The 19800-nt window shown below is 45.0% G+C and overlaps 1 long non-coding RNA gene across 3 annotated transcripts in view; it reads right to left on the minus strand.

Moving 5' to 3' along the window:
• The window catches only part of LOC307217223, a 239041-nt gene that overhangs the window by 184071 nt on the left and 35170 nt on the right, over positions 1-19800 (minus strand). The window lies entirely within an intron of this gene.

Consider the following 19800-nt stretch of genomic DNA (forward strand, 5'->3'; position numbering starts at 1 on the left):
ACAGTTTAAAGAGGCTATTGACAAGCTGTAACATGTGCAGAGGAGGGCAACCAAGATGATCAAGGGTCTAGAAACCAAGCCTTACAGGGAATGGTTTTAGTTGGGTATATGTTTAGCCTGATAAAGAGGAGACTGAGAGGAGATATGATAGCCATCTTCAACTATTTTAAGGGTTGTCACATGGAAGATGGAACTCTGAATGGTAGGACCCAAACCAATGGCTTCAAGTTGCAATAAAGGAGATTCCGACTAAACATCAGGAAGAAATTTCTGACAGTAAGAGCTGTTCGACAGCAGAATGGTCTCTCTTTGGAAGGTTGTAGATTATCCTTCCATCTCTCATGAATGCTTTAGATGAGATTCCTGCATTGCAGAAAGTTGGACTAGAATCAGGGGTAGGCAACCTAAGGCCCACAGGCTGGATGCGGCCCAATCGCCTTCTCAATCCAGCCCACGGACGGTCCGGGAATCAGCGTGTTTTTACATGAGTAGAACGTATGCTTTTATTTAAAATGCACCTGTGCGTTATTTGTGGGGCCTGCCTGGTGTTTTTACATGAGTAGAATGTGTGCTTTTATTTAAAATGCATCTCTGGGTTATTTGTGGGGCATGGGAATTTGTTCAATTTTTTTTTCAAAATATAGTCCAGCCCACCACATGGTCTGAGGGATGGTGGACTGGCCCACGGCTGAAAAAGGTTGCTGACCCTTGGACTAGATGGCCCTCAGAGTCCCTCTAGCTCTACAATTCTATGATTCTTTGAATATCAGCCCTAACACAGTGAAAAGACTTGATTCCTGTGACAGGACAACTCTCATAAGAAGCAGACTGACATGAATGGTGCTCCCCATATTGACCACAACAGAAGCCATGATACTAATTCAAGTGGACTTCCTTCAAAAAAAATACCACAAACTGAGTGCCAATATGTTTCCTAAGAGTCATCTCATTTGAATCTTATTTCAGGACTGGAGCCAAAAAGCAAACAGTCTGACTGTTTAAGGGTAATGTCAGCTTCACAAAGATGCTCTCTGTTTAGAAACTGCCAGGGCTTGTTTGAATGAAATCTGTCCTCAATTGGCTCAGTGTTTTGGCCTGTGGCCCTTACAACATTGCCAGAAAGAAAGAACGGACTGAGGGATAATGGTGGAACCAATATACATTTTTTTCCTTTGTTGCGCAAGATTCAAAACTCTTTGTTCTCTGCCCCAAATCCAGCATCTATGACTCTTACCTGGGTGACAAGCACAAGCCCTTGAAAGACATGTGGAAAATAAGTCATCTCACCACCATCCCAAGGGGGAAAAATCCTTGCTTGGTTTGGAGCACCAGCAGTTTACTCGCTTACAACAATGATCTTCAAGCTTGGATTCCCAGCTGCAGCTGGTCTACAACTCCCAGCATCCCTGACTAAGTTGACTGTGGATGATGAGATTTGTAGCCCAAGAACACCTGGGGACTTAAGGTTGAAGTGCATTGATTTAGAAGGATAGGTTCAAAAAAGGTTCTGTAATTATAGAATAAAATTATCCTACTCCTATGACATTAAATGTGTGCAAAATCAAAGAGTGAGCAGAATCAGACCCACAATCATTACTTCTGACCTCTACATTCTGTGTATTATTATTATTCTTACTACTACTACTACTACTACTACTACTATTTCTTAAATTTGTATCCTTCCTCCTGAAGCAGCCCAGGGCACCAAACAAACATTAAAACAATACAGATAAAAAAATTAAAAAGCATATTTAATACCATTAAAACCATATGACATTAAGGATATTTAAAAACAATTTTTAAAAGCAGTCACATACCCTCACTGCTAATAATTTCAAGGTTGCCAGTAACAACCTTGAAATTTGACTCTCTGCAGAATACAGAATTGAGATATGGCAATCTAGAGCTATGCTTGTCCCTCACATTGTCAGCCTATAGGCGCCAACTGAAGACGTAGCTTTCCTTTGGACTTTTGGAAATTAGGTATGTGAAGAGCCCATAAATCTGATATTGGCCTGCTGCTGTACTGAAATTACAAGGGTTGTAATTTTTGTGTATATTGGGGAAGTGTTTAGGGTTTATAATAATTAGGAACATGGGAAACTGCCTTATACTGTGTCAGATCAATAGTCCATCAGTCTCAGTATTGTCTACACTGACTGGCAGTGCCTCTCCAGTCAGAAAGGGCATCTCCCAGCCCTACCTTGAGAGACTGGGAACTGAGCCTGGGATCTTTCCCATGCAGGGCAGGTGTTGTATCACGGAGCTATAGCCCTTCGCCAGCTCGTGGCGCTTTCAGTTATTGCTTTCAGGTTGAATATTATGTAAGCAAGGTCCGTATAGTAAAAGCCATGGTTTTCCCAGTAGTGATGTATGGAAGTGAGAGCTGGACCATAAAGAAGGCTGATCGCCGAAGAATTGATGCTTTTGAATTATGGTGCTGGAGGAGACTCTTGAGAGTCCCATGGACTGCAAGAAGATCAAACCTATCCATTCTGAAGGAAATCAGCCCTGAGTGCTCACTGGAAAGACAGATCGTGAAGCTGAGGCTCCAATACTTTGGCCACCTCATGAGAAGAGAAGACTCCCTGGAAAAGACCCTGAAGTTGGGAAAGATTGAGGGCACAAGGAGAAGGGGACGACAGAGGACAAGATGGTTGGACAGTGTTCTTGAAGCCGCCAGCATGAGTCTGACCAAACGGCGGGAGGCAGCGGAAGACAGGAGTGCGTGGCGTGCTGTGGTCCATGGGGTCACGAAGAGTCAGACACGACTAAACGACTAAACAACAACAACAACAACATTATGTAAGCTATCCAGGTATCCTGTGGGATGAAGGGTGTTGGGGAAATGAAGTAATAATAATGAGTGAAAGCAGCAGCCACTCCCCCTCAGATACCAATACATTGATTATCAGCCCCAGAGGTGACAAACCTTTGGTCTTCCAGATACGGTTGGACTACAACTCCCATCATTTCTGACCACTAGAAATTCTGGCTGGTGCTTAGGGATGGAAAGATCAGTCTATTTCTGGTCAGTGTTAATATGTGATTATTCACAAGTTTATTCCATTCCATTCCATTTCTCTCTGTCTGTGTGTGTGTTTGTTTTGTTAAGAATTCAGTTACCTCAGGATTTACTTCCCTTCAGAATAAATGTAACTTATTGGCATTTTCACTGGTTTATGTTGACACCAAGAGCCACTGTCTCATCAAGTTATGTGTGTCAAACCATCTCTCTCTTACACACACATCGTAGTTCTGAGTTTCCCTCTTTCTTAGACGGTAGATTTCGTTTATATTTCACCACATATTTTAGCACTTAACTTGGTTGCAAGTAAAAACGTCCCAGAAGTCTTCTTTAAGAAATATCCTACAACAGCATTTAATATATAACGAAACAGGAAAAATATAAAAAAAATTTCCTGCAGTTTTACTAGTACTGATGAAAGCCCACCCTGGTGGGTGGGTGCGGGTGTGGGTGTAAGAGAGAGGGGGGAGAGTCTTTCTTCCCAATCCCCAATATGTTTTAGAATTACTACTCACTAAATTTGTAACAACCCAACACAATTCTGCTGAGGGTGAAGTGTTGTGTGCATATACAGTGGTACCTCGGGTTACAGACGCTTCAGGTTACAGACGCTTCAGGTTACAGACTCTGCTAACCCAGAAATAGTACCTTGGTTTAAGAACTTTGCTTCAGGATGAGAACAGAAATCGCGCGGCAGCATTGGGAGGCCCCATTAGCTAAAGCGGTACCTCAGGTTAAGAACAGTTTCAGGTTAAGAATGGACCTCCAGAACAAATTAAGTTCTTAACCCGAGGTACCACTGTATACTGATTACTTTTCAAAAGGGAGAGGGAATAGTTGTTCAACCCATTTGGGGATGTAGAGGATGAAAGTGCTTTCAAACTTCTAACATGAATCATAGAATTGTAGAGTTGCAAGGGATCCCGAGGGTCATCTAGTCCAATCCCATGCAATGTAATGCAATGCAAGCTCAACTAAAGCATACATAACAGATGGCCATCCAGCCTCTGCTTAAAAGTCCTCCACCTCCAGAGGGAGACCATTCCACCGTTGAACAGCTCTTATCACCAGAAGGTTCTTCCTGCTGTTTAGTTGGAATTTCCCTTCTTGGAACTTGAAGCCATTGGTCTTACCCTCCAGAGAAAGAGAAAACAAGCTTTTTCCATCTTCCACATGACAGCCCTTTAAATATTTGAAGAAGGCTATCATATCTCTTCTCAGTCTCAGTTTGGTGTCATCTGCAGTTTTGATGAGCATCCCATCAACCTATTCATCCAACTAATTTATAAAGACATTGACCAACAATGGTCCCAGGACAGAACCCTGTGCCACCCCACTTGTCAGATTTTTCCAGAATGATGAGGAACCATTCGTGAGCACTCTTTTGGTTCACTTAGCCAGCTACAAATACACCTAACAGTCACCTCATCTATCCCACATTTTACCAGCTTATCCTCAAGAATATTGTGGGGGACTTTGTCAAAAGCCTTGCAATAGCATTTCCTAAAATTATTTTATGTATCTGCTTTTTACAACAACAAAAACAACAAATCTCAAAATGACCTAGAAAAAGGTTATAAATGCAAAAAACAACAACAAATGAATCAGTAAAACCATAACCAATACTAAAAGTAAATTAATGTTATATTTGGCATGATACTAGACTTCTTTGAGACATGCTACATGTGATGACATATTGATTAATTAATTAATTAATTACAATTTCCCCCAACTCACTGGGTCCCAACAAGGTTTTCCTGAACAAGAATTGATTGAGCTTTGTGTACCACTCCACAATTTATTCACATCTGTTTCAATGTAATCGTATTAGGTGGCGTAGCTATAGCAGCTAATGAATTTCCATGAGAACCCTTTTCCAAAAGAAGATGCAAACAGATGCCAATGTTTAAGAAAAGAAATTTAAGATTAGAAAAATGAGAAACAATATTTAAGAATCAAACAGTAATCTAACCTAGAGGTTACCAGAGCATATCCAACAGTAGTTAGGCTGTTCCTGTCCAAATAAGGGTGCAGTTGGGCCACCAGCCCAAGTTGATGGCAGGCCACTGAGGTCACCTGAGGATCCAGGAGTACCTTTAAACTATGTACCCACTCCAGAGGAAGTGTAACCCCATCAAGAGCAGGCAACCTCATATCCATCTGGTCTAAAGAACCACCCACTAACAGTGCCTCCGTCTAATCTGGATTGAGCTTCAGTTTGTTGGCTCTCATTCAGTCCATTACCAAGGCAAGACATTGGTCCAGTACATCCACTGCCATGTCTGCAGATGTAAAGGAGAAATAAAGCTGTGGGTCTTGCAGATATGAACCACACATGTCTACAAATCACTCCTATTCAACTTTTCAGACAACCACAACTATGGGGATTTGAAGGTCCACTAGAGACAGAAGGCAATAGAGATTATTCTACTGGTACCCTCTAACACATACCTTAACTACTTATACATTTGAACTAAGACTTTATTAGAATTGAGGTTGATAAGGAGCATAAGAAAGTTCATCTAGCTCCACATTGTCTTCTCTGACTGGCCGTAACTCTCCAAGGTTTCCAGCAAATATATTTCCCATCACCTACTACCTGATCCTTTTAACTGGAGGTGATGGGGGTTGAAGCTGGGACTTCCTGCATGCTAAGCATGTACTCTACCTCCATGCTGTGGACCTGCCCCAAATGCACAGATGAGTAGATAATACATTCAAGCACACCAACCTATCCAAATTCTGAGCTTGAGAAAGCAATGTGCATGAATAATAACTGACTGACTTACAGATGAAATCAGAGATTTCCCAAATCACTTCACATTCTCATGATACCACTAGGAACATGAAAATAGAGGGACAACTCGAAACGCATGTGCTTTAGGAGGCTGTGAGGGCTAAAGTTCATTTTGTAGAGGTTATAGGGCTCTTCATTGTACTGTTTGGCTCACACGCAAAAATATGAACTTGCCCAGTGAACCATCTCTGTGCTCTTTTCAGGGTGGCGGGGTAGGGAAAAACATGCCATATGTTTGAAGGCATTTCTCTCTCTTCTTCTGCCAGAGAACGGGCAGATAGCCAGAACCTGCTGCAAAGAGGCAACATTTGGCATTTGGAATAAATTCATCAGACGCTTGGCTGAGGCAGACTCCAGCTAGCACTCCTCTTTTGACATTTTCTTATACTCCGTGATATTTCACACTGCCAGTCTAATGGTGGCGACAAGAGCAACAAGAACAAACACTGTGCAAGGAAGGTCTATTCTTGATGCTGGAAAACGTTTTCTAGATCTAAGCGAAAATGTGGTCCATTTTCCCTCCTAACGAGGGCTGTTATCATTTCTAGCATTTCCTATGTTTGCAATTCAAATGTTTAAAATGGCTAGAATGTTCTTCAGCTGTCTGTCCCACACTAACAATGTTTCCAGGGGAAATGTCCAAAGATGTGAAATTATAGCCATGAAAGTCGTGACAAGGAGATTTCTCACATCAACATGTTATCTTTGGGTTTTCCTCTGTCTAAATGCTCAGAGCTAAATTGGCATATTTTGAAAACACTGGCATTAAGGAATATAGGAAGATGTCTTATACTGAGTCAGACAATTAGTTCATCCAGTGCAATATTGTCTACATCAGTATTCTTTACACTTTCAGATCCAGGATGCACTTTTCACCCAAAAAAGCATGTGGGGACCTATTTCTTAATCTTTTACCATATATTTGCATGGTGGTTGTGCTCCTTCTGCCATCTACCTTGGATCAGACCATGACCCACTTAATGGGCCCCAACCCCCCTGTTGAAGATTAGTGGGCTACATTGCATTGACTTGCAGTGGCTCTCTAGGGATCCAGGCAAGGATGTCTCCCAGCCTTGTCTGAAGATGTAAGGGATCGAACCTGGAACATTCTGCATGCAAAGCAGATGTTCTATTCCACTGAGTTTGGCTCTTCCCTAAACTGGCTCTGTTAATTTGGACCTCGTTTAAATCGTCCTTCATGAAGTAAAACTAAAGCAGACACCATGTTTGTTCCTTGTAACCAAACAGTGGAAACAATGTCCTTCAATGAATATACAAATGCACAATGCCGGACTCAGGTACAAGAGTGTGGAGGAAAAGGGAGAGGTGTGAGTCCCATCACTTTCCAGAACTGAACTAGGAGACTCTCTCAGGCCTTACCACCTGTTCTGAGTCTTAATTTCCAGATTTAAAATAATTTAACCCCCTTTGGATCTGGAAGGAACCTGATGGAAATGGGACTATGACTGGTGGACAAGAGTGTGTGTACATCCCCCACTCCCAGTATGTTTCTGTGTGCTTCTTGGGGGGAAACCACTGTATAAAAATACAGTTTGCTCTTATACGACACCTCATATCAATGGATAAATAAATATTAGATATGTGCAGGCTTTAGGGTCTTATCTTCATTGACTAGGTTTGTCATCCATACTGTTTGTTTCAATAAATGCAGGTTTTGTGGATATGCTTTATGTTTAAAAAAAGATCTGTAACCTCTTGCTTTAAAGTTGGGATCCCTGTTGGGAAATTTAAAAAGATAGCTACAAATTACATAAAATGCTTACCAGCAAACCACTGAGAAAACGAGGAGTGAACACCTTGATCTAATCAAAATAAGCATTGTACAAAAGTCATCCAGCCTTAATTTTTCAAAAGCTATTAGGCTTCAAATTAAATGGAAAATGAAAATAAAAATGAGCTTGCATGGCAAGTGGAAGCTAAATTTGGTCCATTTTTGTTGGGGGGGTGTTATTCTGCTTTGCACGCCCTTGCATTTACCATTTGACAATTCTTCTGATAAAACACTTGCTGCAATCAGGTGAAGTAGGTTATTAATGGTTCTAAAAAGATATACAGGATTGCCTCATCCTGAGGCAATTAAGGCTGCAAAGTAAGTGTTTTTAATATCTCCAAGGGCCTGACTATAATGAAACAGGTGATCTTTCTAAAATTGCTGTTGTTTATCTCATTTAGAATCCTTTTACTTCTTCTTTTTAAAAAATTAATAAGGACTCCATGACTTCTGACTCCTTTGGATAAAACGGTGTACCCAAAACTTTTAGAAGCAGAATCCCCTTCAGGAAAATTAAACCTTTCAGACATCTAACATTTTGCCAAGATGTGTACATTTCCAATGCCCCTACATGCTGTCAGTTCACATTCTGAGGGCGAATGCAGTGAGATATTCCTTTCCTTTTCGCATATACTGTGACTGACAGTGAAATGGCCTCTCAAGAGAATTCTTTGGCTTGGAATAGAAGAGTGTGAGGTATTGTTTATACGTCCTTTCCAGTGATAAAAAATTGATTACCTATTTGGTCATAACATTTGGTCAGTTCTTAAAGCTCAGTGATATACCAGGATGAAATATTTCTGAAAGAACTCCATCATGATCTCCTGGGACTCCATACATAACTTTTCATTTCCAGTTTCACCAGTACTCCACTGATTCTCCTGCTGCCAAGTTTGAGGTTTCACTAGTTCCTTTGTTTCCTTCATAGACAGAAGGGTGTGAGGGGTGTGGAGGCAACAGTACTTTCTAACAAGAGCATAAAATCATTTGGCAGGATGGGAAGTATTGCAGAGCACCTCCAAATGACATTTTTATTTAGCATTCTTTCTCATTTGTTTGCTGAGTGATTAGACTATGGTGGCTATTTAATGAGCATTCATTCTGATTTGCTTGCTGGGAGGTTAGATGACATTGCATCAAAGCAACTGTTATCCCATACTTTCAAGTGCAAGGGCATGCAAAGCACTTCCCTTATCACAAAAAGTCTTCTCTCTTTTTAGGGGAGGGGGAGGTTGTTGCACAAAACCTCCCAACCAACTAGAATCGTACAACCTGAAGACACCAATACATTATTAAATTCCACCTAAAATAAGTGACCATCTGGTAGCATCCTAAGCTACAACCTGCTCTCTCTCTTTTGTTCTGTCAAGTCTCTAAATATCCTTTGCAGCTTTCCCTACTCTCACATCAATGCTCTACACTGGGTGCTGCCATGACTCCCTGAATCTGCCATGACAGTTTCCCAAGCTTACAGAGAAAGATGAAGGATGCCACAATTGTGTACTTGCCCTGGCAGGTAAAATTGAAATAGAAAACTTATCAGTCACTTTATTTCAGTAGATTTCTCTTGGATATTTTGGAATGCGTTTAGTCTGGTGCTATATTGAAGGTGATGCCCTCCAGATATTGCTGAGGAACATCTCCCATTATCCCTGATCATTGGCCATGCCAGTTGAGGCTGATGGAAATTGTAGTCCAATAACATCTGGAGGGCACCAGATTGGCTACTTCTGTGAGCACTCTTTCCAAAGCCTGTTCATATATTTTTGTTTGTTTCCTACCACGTGGTTAGTATCGCTAGTGATTGGGGATGTATAGTTCATTGTCGGAACTGGTGGCCTGCTGCTAATGAAAACTGGTCCTGCTAGTCTGAAGGCTGCATTACATTTATTTTGAATATAATAATCATCTGCATACTCTATGTATTGTCTTGGGAGATAATAATGAGAAACTTAAACAAGAAGAAAGAATAAATATGAGAGCCTTTACAGAAAAACATGATTGCATTACCAGATTTAAACAACTCTGCTGCTCACACAGTATGGATAAACAAACATGCAAAAAAAAAAAAAAAAAGTCCAGAGAAGTCACAATTTTGCGACTTCTTTTATTTAAATGCCTTCTGTGTGGCCCACTAAAAATAAAGGTGGCTAGAAAGGTAGCTAGCCAACTCCAAACTATTAACCAGGACTGACTATTGGCAATCTTGAGGTTTCGGCAATGCCATAAATACCAATATCAGGATCAAAATAGCAAGCATTCAGGGAAGCAGAATGGACTCATATCCTACTGAACAGCAAAATTGCTGGAGGAGGAAGGCCTCGAAGTCTAGACAACTACAAATAGCCTCTAAACCTTTCCATTTAAAGGTGTCATGGGGCAAATGAGGTGCCTCACAGTACTGTACTCATGTCTGGAGCCCTTTGTAGCTATTGGGAAGAGCTTATTCAGCCTTCTGACAATTTGCCTCTCTAGGCAAAATGTCAAAGGGGGTATATTAATCTTCCAGGCTCATGGAAGATCCTTCCTTCAAATTACCATGCATTCTCCCATTTGGTTGCTCATTTCTTCTTCCACTGACAGATCCAGGGCAGGGGCCCAGGCACCTGTTCTCAGTTTCTCTCCAGAGAATCCTAGGGAGAAATAATCTTAGCATGGCCTTTACAAATCCCATGCCTCCTCCGTCCACAGTATCCTTGGCTCCTTCGAACACCATATGTTCCTGATGTATTATCTACTAGAGACTTGGGCTTGGGACAATCGAGATCAATACTTGCTTGTGGGAACCATAAAAGCCACCCTTGCTCACACATTATTCATCAAGAAATCCTAAGGTGTAGAAGTGGACAGGTCTTTATTTTTGATGGTCAAGACTCAGTATTTGTTTTCTAAAACTGCCACTCAAATCACAGTGATATGGAGGAGGGGAGTTGAAGTAGAGAGTTATTCTTCATATGGGTCATCCTTTGCCTTTGAGCTTTGGCTGTGAGAGCAGGGAATAAGTAGCAGAGGTGGGCTTTTGTGGTGGCATGCTTTTTTTGCTCTTGTGAAATGAGAAGCCACTCTGAATGAAATTTGAGATCATTGTTGCTTTACAATAAAAAAGCAAATGAAATCCGTATGGCACTTTGGAGTGCTGACATGGGCACTGTAAATAAAAGGAAAGTAACATGAAATCAGAGCTTATTCAACATTAATTTTATGGATTTGCATATTGTGGAACTGAACTTGTCTGTTTGAAAAGTATGTGTGGTCCCTTGTGCGGGTGTTAGGTCTTTGAACATTCAGCATGCTCAAATGTGCTGGAAGTCAGTCTAGAATGTCTTCAAGGTAGTAATTCAAGACAGAAGGTGAGGCCATGCCTCTACAGTTCTGGGGGGCGGGGGGGGGGGAATCACAGCCAAACTTTATCCCATTCATTGTCACAAGAAACTCTGCGAGAGAATGGTATTTTCCCAAGCTTGCATCATCCTTGCACACATTGGTTTCCCACAGCTCAACAATTCATTTCATTATTCTTTCTTCTAATAATCATCCGTCAAATGCCACAAATTTTTGCCCCCCACATCTCATTCCTGGCATCTGGTAGTCAGAGATGCAAGTCATAGCCAGTCTTCCCCTTGGATGTTATAGTGCTCAACCAAATATGTTGGGGAGGAAGTCTTTGAGGAAAAACAAAACCTTTTCTCCTGGGACACTTCTGTGCAGGCCATGCATAGCCTGTCATGCACATTCTGCCAAGAGGCGGGGAGGGACATTACATCATGAACGGATGAGGATTTGAAATAAGTTCCAACTTGCGAGCCCAAGAATAACGGAAGATATACATATAAAATAATTGTATCCAATCTATATAAGGGGAACACCATTGGATCAGACCAAAACCTGTTTTCTTCGGACACTTCTATGCAGGCAGAGTATAACCATTTTCAAGTGGGTCCATTTGTGGGAACATTGGGAACCACGGATCAGTACCATACAGTAATAAGGGGCCTTTTTTTTTCTTACCCAAGAGCTTAATTCAGCATTTCCCAACTTTTCAAGTAATGCACACACTGGGCATACACAGTTTAAGAGGAGGGTTATTGCCCTCTCTCCACTTATTAAATGTTGATCTGATGGCTAGGAGGAGGTGATTTGAATCCCCACCAGAATGCTGAACTCTGTCCACTCAGCACTCAATCTACCTTTCTTTCCCACTGCCTCCAGCATCAGGGGGTTGGGGCAGAAATTGTTTTGGGGAGTTGCCACCCTTGCCATACAGTGTCCAATAAGAATATTGAATTCAACCTCTCTATAGCAGCAAAAGCCGGTCGTTTGTTCTCACAAGCACCGCCTCCCTGAGCCAGATCAATGGATAAGAGTCCCCCTTTGCAGGTGGGAAACTAGAGCTGCGAGGGTGTGATTCTGGCTTTCACGCTGGAGCAGGAATTCCAGCAAGGGCTCAACAGAAGTTGCTGTGGATAGGCGGAAATTCAGCACGTGACGAATTGCCCATCACTGAATCTCCCGCCGGGAAATAACCACACCTCTTGGATACCTGTCCGTCACGCAGTTATTAAAGGCACATGTGGAGTTCTGCTAGAGCAGCAGGTGCCAATCCTACGACCTTCCCCTCCAAGTGACATTTGATCAGTTTCCATTCATACCCAAGCGGCTGAATCCACGTCTAACTAACCGATATTAAAAGCATTCACAGGAGCCACTATGGCGCAGTGGCTAGAGACCTGCCGTGTAATCATAGACATTTCTACTCAAGTGAGCCCATGGGGTTCACTCTTAGACAAGGCGGTATGGGAGCGCTGTTCACACCTCCTCTCTGCCACGAATTTACCTAGCGGCCTTACGCACGACTCCCCATCTCAGCACACAGTCGGCATTATGGCATGCATCGAACAACCTTACAGGGTTATTGCAAGGACTGAGATTAAACGCCCCCTGCGCGCTTTCCCCGCCCCATGACAGCATTTCCTATGCCTTTACGAGTTCTGCCAGGAAGAAATTTTGGAAGTGACTATTTCCCCGGCAGGATGATGAGTATGGCCAAAAGTTTCGCTTGCCAAAATTCTGCACAGGGAAAACAAACATTGACACCTTGAGGAGTTACCCAGCCCCCTTGAAAACACCCAGAATTGTTTATCAGCAGTGGTGCACCCAGGATTTTTTTGGACTATGGACTTATTGGGATGGTGGGCTCTTTAGATGTGTCTAACTTCATAGTGAGGTTAAGCCAGCTTTTGCTTTTGCTTTCTTGCCTAATCTTCGGAGTAGGACCCCGGGCTTCTGCCCTCTGATTCTGACCGCACCACTACTCTGGAGGCGCCACAAAGGAACTACTCGTAAAAGCTGGACGGGCCCACTCCACTCCACTTCCTCCCCCCGCCCCCGGTGGCCTGGCAAGAATGAGGGCCAAGGAAAGCGCCCCTCTCCCTCGCTCTCCTCCCGAAGGAAAGGGGACGTGGGGGGGGGGGATGTTGACACCAACTCCTCGGCAAAGTAGGTTAATGAGTGTCTCGCCGCGCTCTCCTCGCAGCGCGCCTTCCTTCAGGTGCTGCGCGCTCGAATCGGTCTGCTTTGTTTCCCCCCTTGCCCGGCAGCCCAGAGTGGCGGCATATTGATGAATTTTCTCTCCGGAACGCGCTGAAATTGACTTCTGGGGCTGCCGCCTCGACTTAGACCTGGGAGGTGGGAGAGGGGAGCTCCAGTTATCAGGAACCTATTAGCAGCGCTCGGGCATGTCAGGTACGCGCCGCGGTGCGCTTCGGAAATGGAGCAGGCGCAGGAATCCGGGTCGCTGCTCTAATTAGAGGCATCCGGTGGTGGCGTCTGCGAGAATCCTTCGCAAAGGATCCTCCGCCCCTAACCGGATTAATTAATTATTATTATTATTATTATTATTATTATTATTATTATTAATTATGGGTTTCCCCAGCCGCTCTGGGTGGCTCCCAACTAAATATTAAAATACAGTGGTCTGTTAAACATTAAAAGTTTCCCTAAACAGGGCTGCCTTCAGATGTCTTCTAAAAGTCTGGTAGTTGTTCTTCTCTTTGACATCTGGTGCGAGGGCGTTCCACAGGGCGGGCGCCACTACTGAGAAGGCCCTCTGCCTGGTTCCCTGTAACTTGGCTTCTCCCAGGGAGGGAACCGCCAGAAGGCCCTCGGCGCTGGACCTCAGTGTCCGGGCAGAACGATGCGGGTGGAGACGGCAAATGTTGCGCCCAGGGTTTCCAGGGAGGCTTACTCGTAAAGAAAGTGGGCTCTGGAGCACCCTCGAAAAATCAAATAGCCCCGGGTTCCGAAAACGTTGCTGGCGAGTCAACAGTTTATGAGCGTCTCAGGACTATGGAAAAGTGCAGACAGATGAGCCGGTCTGGATGAAACCATCCTCTTTCCGCTGAAACTGACTAACCTTAAGACAGACTGGAGACAAAGTAGGAGAAAGCTTTTCATAGGCAAAAAACGCTTTTCGCTCCCTTGCGCGCGCATAATCTACGCCAGCCCCCAATCCTCTCCTCTGCGCAGCCATTATACTTTGATATAGGATCAAGGAGCCATCTTCGAGTTCGTAGGGAGATCCATAGGCCACTGAGAAAAGCAACACGAACACAAATACTGCAGTGAGGATCACGTCACTTGGATTTCTTTTTTAAAAAATCCAAATAATTTTAATTTGTTTTTTGGATTTCTGCTGGTCAGGCAGCTGTTCATCAGGAGAAGGTTTCCCCGGCACGGGGATGCGGAATAGGGAATGCTGCATCTGTTGAGTTTCTGCTTTGACATGAAAACACAAGGGGCAACAGGACGAGGAACCACCCCTCCACCTTTAGATACTAATGCTACCATCCCAAACATATTTCCCTGGGAACAGAAGCAGCAGCCTTACACCGCGTCCCTGACCACGAGTCAATCTAGCTCAGTTCTACACTGACTGACAGCAGCTCTCCAGGGTTGCAGCCAAATGTCTTTCCTGACTTGGAGACGTCGGGATTTGAACCTGGAGCCTTCTGCATGCAAAGCAGGTGCTCTGTCACTGAACGTCGGCCTCATTTAGTATTGACGCTTGTTAAAATCAACCCGATTTAGATTAGCCTTCCTTAGCCTGGCGTCTTCCAGGTGTTTTAGACTTTCCAAGGGGATGGGCGTTGTAGTTCGAAACAATCTGGCGGGCACCAAATTGAGGATGGTTGCTTTAGGACTGGACTGCCAGGCTGCAATCCTGGGCACACATTCTTCAGGGTCAGCTCACCGGGTGAGACTTACTTCTGAGTGCATCGGGCTGGGCTGTAACTGATTTCAGGTGACAAGAGGTAGTTAGGATTCCCCACTTTGACTGCATGGATCTGTTCAAGGAGGCTGGTTGGCAAGGGGAAATGGTGCCCTAAAGCCACTTTGGGACTGCATGTGCACGAGAAAATATGCCACTCTCATTGATGTCACTGAATGTGGTCAAGAAAACCATTTAAACCAGAACTCAGTCTGTTGATTTCCCAGACCTCTTCCTTGAACTTACGCTTGACTGTACAATCTGCAGCCAAGATTCCAGCACTACTCCTCGAGACCACGCCAAGGGTCTCCAAAGAAAGGGCATGAAAGCGCAACACGGTTTTAAGAGAGGCGGGTCGTGTCCAATGTTTCTGAGATCCCTGTCCGATCCTAAAGGCATTTTTGGGGATAAGAAGCGCCGTCTAGCATGAAATACAGGGGACTTAACTTCCAAAAAAAAGATAAAGCATCGAAGAAACTTATTGCGCATTAAGCACAAACACGTTTATAAGGTTTCGTTGATGTCACAGACGAAGCGCAACTATTATAAGGTACCACAACGAGCCTCTTCGTTGATTTAGCCTCAGCTAGTTTACAGTGCAAGTGAATTTTCAAAGGTCTATGAGCTAACGCATATTTTTCCCTCGCTGGGACAGCAGCGAACAGAGATTTGAAGCGCAGCCTCGGATCAAACCATCATTCTCTGTTTCTCCGGCACTACAGCAAGCGGGCGCGGGGGCTTCCTTGGGAGTAAAGTTCCATCCAGCACAATGTCGCTTCCGAGAAAACAGACACAGAGGCGGATTGAACAATACCTTGACTTTTAAATCAGAATGATGAGAAAGACCTGGTTTCATTTCCCCTCCTTTATCGCCGTCCAAACCCCAAATCCTTGGATTCAATCCTAGACAAGGAATGTTATGTTCCCCATTTCCATCTGGGGCAGCGCGTCTGTTATAAGAGTTACCAAGAGCGCGGGGAGGGCAGGGTTCGCGTTCTGCCCGAATTGGTAACTCTCATAACATTTCCGAAGGGGCGACACAAGAGGAAGGCGACTCTCTTCCCCATGAAGCTGATGTCTTGAAATGAATGTCTTAACAAAAGTGTTCAGCGGCCTCAGTATCAGAGATGGCAGCCAAACACCTGTTCCCTAAGCAAGTTTTCTTGGATGGAGACGTGGATTTACTGCCTACTGGCTCGCCTAGCCTAAAACCCAGAGCTGGGGTATCTGAGCTGGACTACGCTGCCCATCATTTCTCACCATTGGCCAATGTGGCATAATGGTTAGAGTGTTGGGCTAGGTCTTAGGAGACCAGGGTTCCAATCCCCACCCAGCCATGAAGTTCACTGGGTGACCTTGGGCCAGTCACCATCTCTTAGCTTAACCTACATCACAGGTTTGTTGTAAGGATGAAACGGGGAGGTTGAGAACCACGTTACACCACCCTGAGATCCTTAGAAGATCAAAATGGTATGTAAATGTAATAAATAAAATAAAATGAATAAATTACCCATGCTGGTTGGTGCTGATGGGGGAGTTAGTATTGTTGTCTTCCTCTTCACTCTTTCCTGAAAGTAGTAGCCTAATCCTGTTTCTATTTCTTCAGACGTTAGTCTCACTGTCCAATGGAGCTTGCTCACAGAGAAGTGTGCATAGGATTGCAACATCTGCCTAAAAACATGTTACTGAACATAATCCACCTTCTTCCCCTATTACCCTAAAGCCAATCTATTCCTCTTGAGTTTACAACAGGAAAGACATCCTATTCAGCCCTTCCCACCCCTATCTTTGGCGCTCAGATTCTGAGGCTAAAATCCTACAGTTGGATCCTAGACATCTCTACCTAGGCATAGGTAAAGTAAAGGTAAAGGTACCCCTGCCCGTACGGGCCAGTCTTGACAGACTCTGGGGTTGTGCGCCCATCTCACTTAAGAGGCCAGGGGCCAGCGCTGTCCGGAGACACTTCCGGGTCACGTGGCCAGCGTGACATCGCTGCTCTGGCGAGCCAGAGCCGCACACGGAAACGCCGTTTACCTTCCCGCCAGTAAGCGGTCCCTATTTATCTACTTGCACCCGGAGGTGCTTTCGAACTGCTAGGTTGGCAGGCGCTGGGACCGAGCAGCGGGAGCGCACCCCCCCCGCAGGGATTCGAACCGCCGACCTTTCGATCGGCAAGTCCTAGGCGCTGAGGCTTTAACCCACAGCGCCACCTGCGTCCCTCCTACCTAGGCATAAGCCCCACCGAAGTCAGTGGGACTTATTCACAGGTATGTGAGCCTTAACTTGGGTCTTATTTGCAGATAAGGGGGCAACCCTGACCGCGAAGTAAGTCTGTTGAACTCAGTGGGACTTACTCCTGAATACGCATTCATGGGGTTTGCTGTTAATAGTATAATAGATCTGTGGTGCTAAATGTTTAGGTAGAGTAAATATTGGGATTTAATTAAAACTTGTATGTTAAGCCTGAGCTATAAGACAGTTTCGATGTGTATTAGAAAGGGGGTTTGAGGTGTTTAATTAGTGTTTGTGTGAGAAAGCTGTATGTCAGGCTTTGAGAATGTAATCAAGATCTATGTGTATTGGAATGTATGTGTACCTACTTCTGAGTGTCAACAATTAGCATGTGAAGAGTTAATTAAGCTAGGTAAACGTCCTAAGTGTATATCAGTCTTTAATCCTGCTCAATCAGCAAGTGTTGATGAACTCAGGGGAACTCCTTGGTCAGGTGACACCTGGGGGGCTAAACTATTCGCACTTCAAAGCATCGAAAGAACTGACCATTGGGATGTAACTGAATAAAGCAGGCTTAGTGTTTAGGAACAGCAGAAGAAGGAGAGGTGCGTTGGACTAGACTGCTGCACTGCGGTGGGGAACAAACCACTCTTGAGATGACCATGCAGAGTGAAGGTGTAAAGATGCGAATAAATCGTATTTCTTAACACTAGGGCAGCATCCTCCATTCGCCAAAGGAGCACAAACCCTGAGTGAATGCCTGGAAGCCCTTGGGCTCCTGCCACCGCTCGGCAGAGAGAGGGGCAGGCACCTGACTTTTGTAACAACAATACATTGCTTACAGGTGAGTGCCAATTCATTTGAGTGGAGCTTCCTTCCGCGTAAGATGGGGTAGACCAATTACATTTTTTATTCCTGACCATTTCCGTTTTCAACCTTTGCCTACAAATTACGAGTCCCAACTCTTTGGGGTGAGGAAGGCCTGGACGGTAACTGAAATAAATGAATAAGTTCGCCTACCACCACCGCCACCCGAAAGACAGCGAGGCGTACTTTAAATTGAACTTCGCCCTTCTCGTTTCCTTGGAAATGCTACTTAACTCTTATTCCCTTGGAACTTACTCCCGACTAAACATTCTTAGGCTGGGGGCGTCAGTCCCGTCGGCCTCAGGGGTTTTAAGGTTACAGTCCTCAACGCATGTCCCAGGAAGTAAGTCCCACTGGGCATAGTGGGAGCAGCCGTAGCTGTTCAGGGAGGACTGGGAAAGCCCTTCATGCAGACAACGCAGAGCTATAGGGATCAACGGTCTGACTTTTGGGTCCCATCTCCCTCTCCCTCTATCCCTACACAGGATTTAGCAGCACACTGGTTTAGGAACTAAGCGCAGGGCGGCTTATTGTGCCGTCGTTCGTTCCTGGGCCCCCTTTTATGGATGTCTGTTCCACTTCAAGCTTTCTTTCTCCCAAACTTCAGGGTACCCCTAATCAATGAAGCGAGGAGGAGGGCCTTCACTGAACTCTGTTTCGTCTCCAGGTTTTTAAAGGGAACCAAAACTAAAATCTGGGGTGTTGGTGTGGTTGGTTGGTGGGGTCTCCGGATACCTCAAGAGCGCCTGCTTAACTGGCTTGTGGGTCTGCCAACCTGAGATCCAGGAGCCGGCGGGGTAAATAACCCCCCCCCCTCGTGCCCCCAATACTACCCACACACCCAGAGGCTGACTGAAAGCCGGAAACCCCCCCCCCTTACAAGCCAGCAAACTTCTTTGATCGCGAAGTGGGGCTGACAAGAAGCTACGAGGGCGCGGGGGAAAGTTTCTCGCGAGCGAGGCAACAGAGAGACGCGCTCCATTTTCCTTGCTGTCGCTTTCCTGCTGCCTATTAATTGACGAGAGGACATGCAGGGCCGAGGATGGGGGATGATAATCGTGGGATGATGAGCATCAGAGCCGGATGATGATCAGGGGGAGAAATGACAAAAGGAGCGAGAAAAGTTGCCCGCGCGCCTTCCCCGCTGCTTGGGCAGCGCCGCGCTCCTCCGAAAACGTCCTAGGCAGCAACTTTTCCTTGCCTCGCCTTGTTTTTCCTTGGCGGGGAACAAAAAAAGTGTTTCGGACCTCAAAAACAACAACAAGAAGAAGAGCCATGCGTTTCCTTTATGATGATCATCACCAGCCACAATCATAGTAATAAGAGAAACCCTGCCTAGGCAAACGGCAGGGCATTGCATCGCCCCGATGTTTTTCCCCTAGAGGGCTTTTTGCAAAACTTTTCTTCTCTCTCTCTTCCTCTCGCAATCACAACAAACAACAACAACCACTCTGGCTCTGCTGTTCGACGCAGGGCGTGGAGAGGCGGCGGTCGCGGCAGCTTGGCTGCTGCTGCTGCAGAATCTGGCCGCAAGATCTATTGGGCAGACAGATGGAATTCCCATCGCAGGCCGGCCAAAGGGCCGCGGACGGGACGCAAAGGAAATCCAGCCACAAAGCAGTTCAAGCTTTTGAAGTCCCCCGGGGTGCAAGGAAAGGAGTTGGGGGCTGGCTGGCTGCAGCTCAGCGCGAGGCGGGGGGTGTGGGGTGTGAAAAAAGCGAGGAGCGCTTAAGCCAAGCACTTAAAAGTCTCGCTGCCAGGGAAGTCCCTTTATATTTGGGAAGAAGCGCTGAGGGTCTTACCTGGGGGCTGTACTT

Source organism: Podarcis cretensis (assembly GCF_951804945.1).
Source record: "Podarcis cretensis genome assembly, chromosome: 5".
Classification (NCBI taxonomy): domain Eukaryota; kingdom Metazoa; phylum Chordata; class Lepidosauria; order Squamata; family Lacertidae; genus Podarcis; species Podarcis cretensis.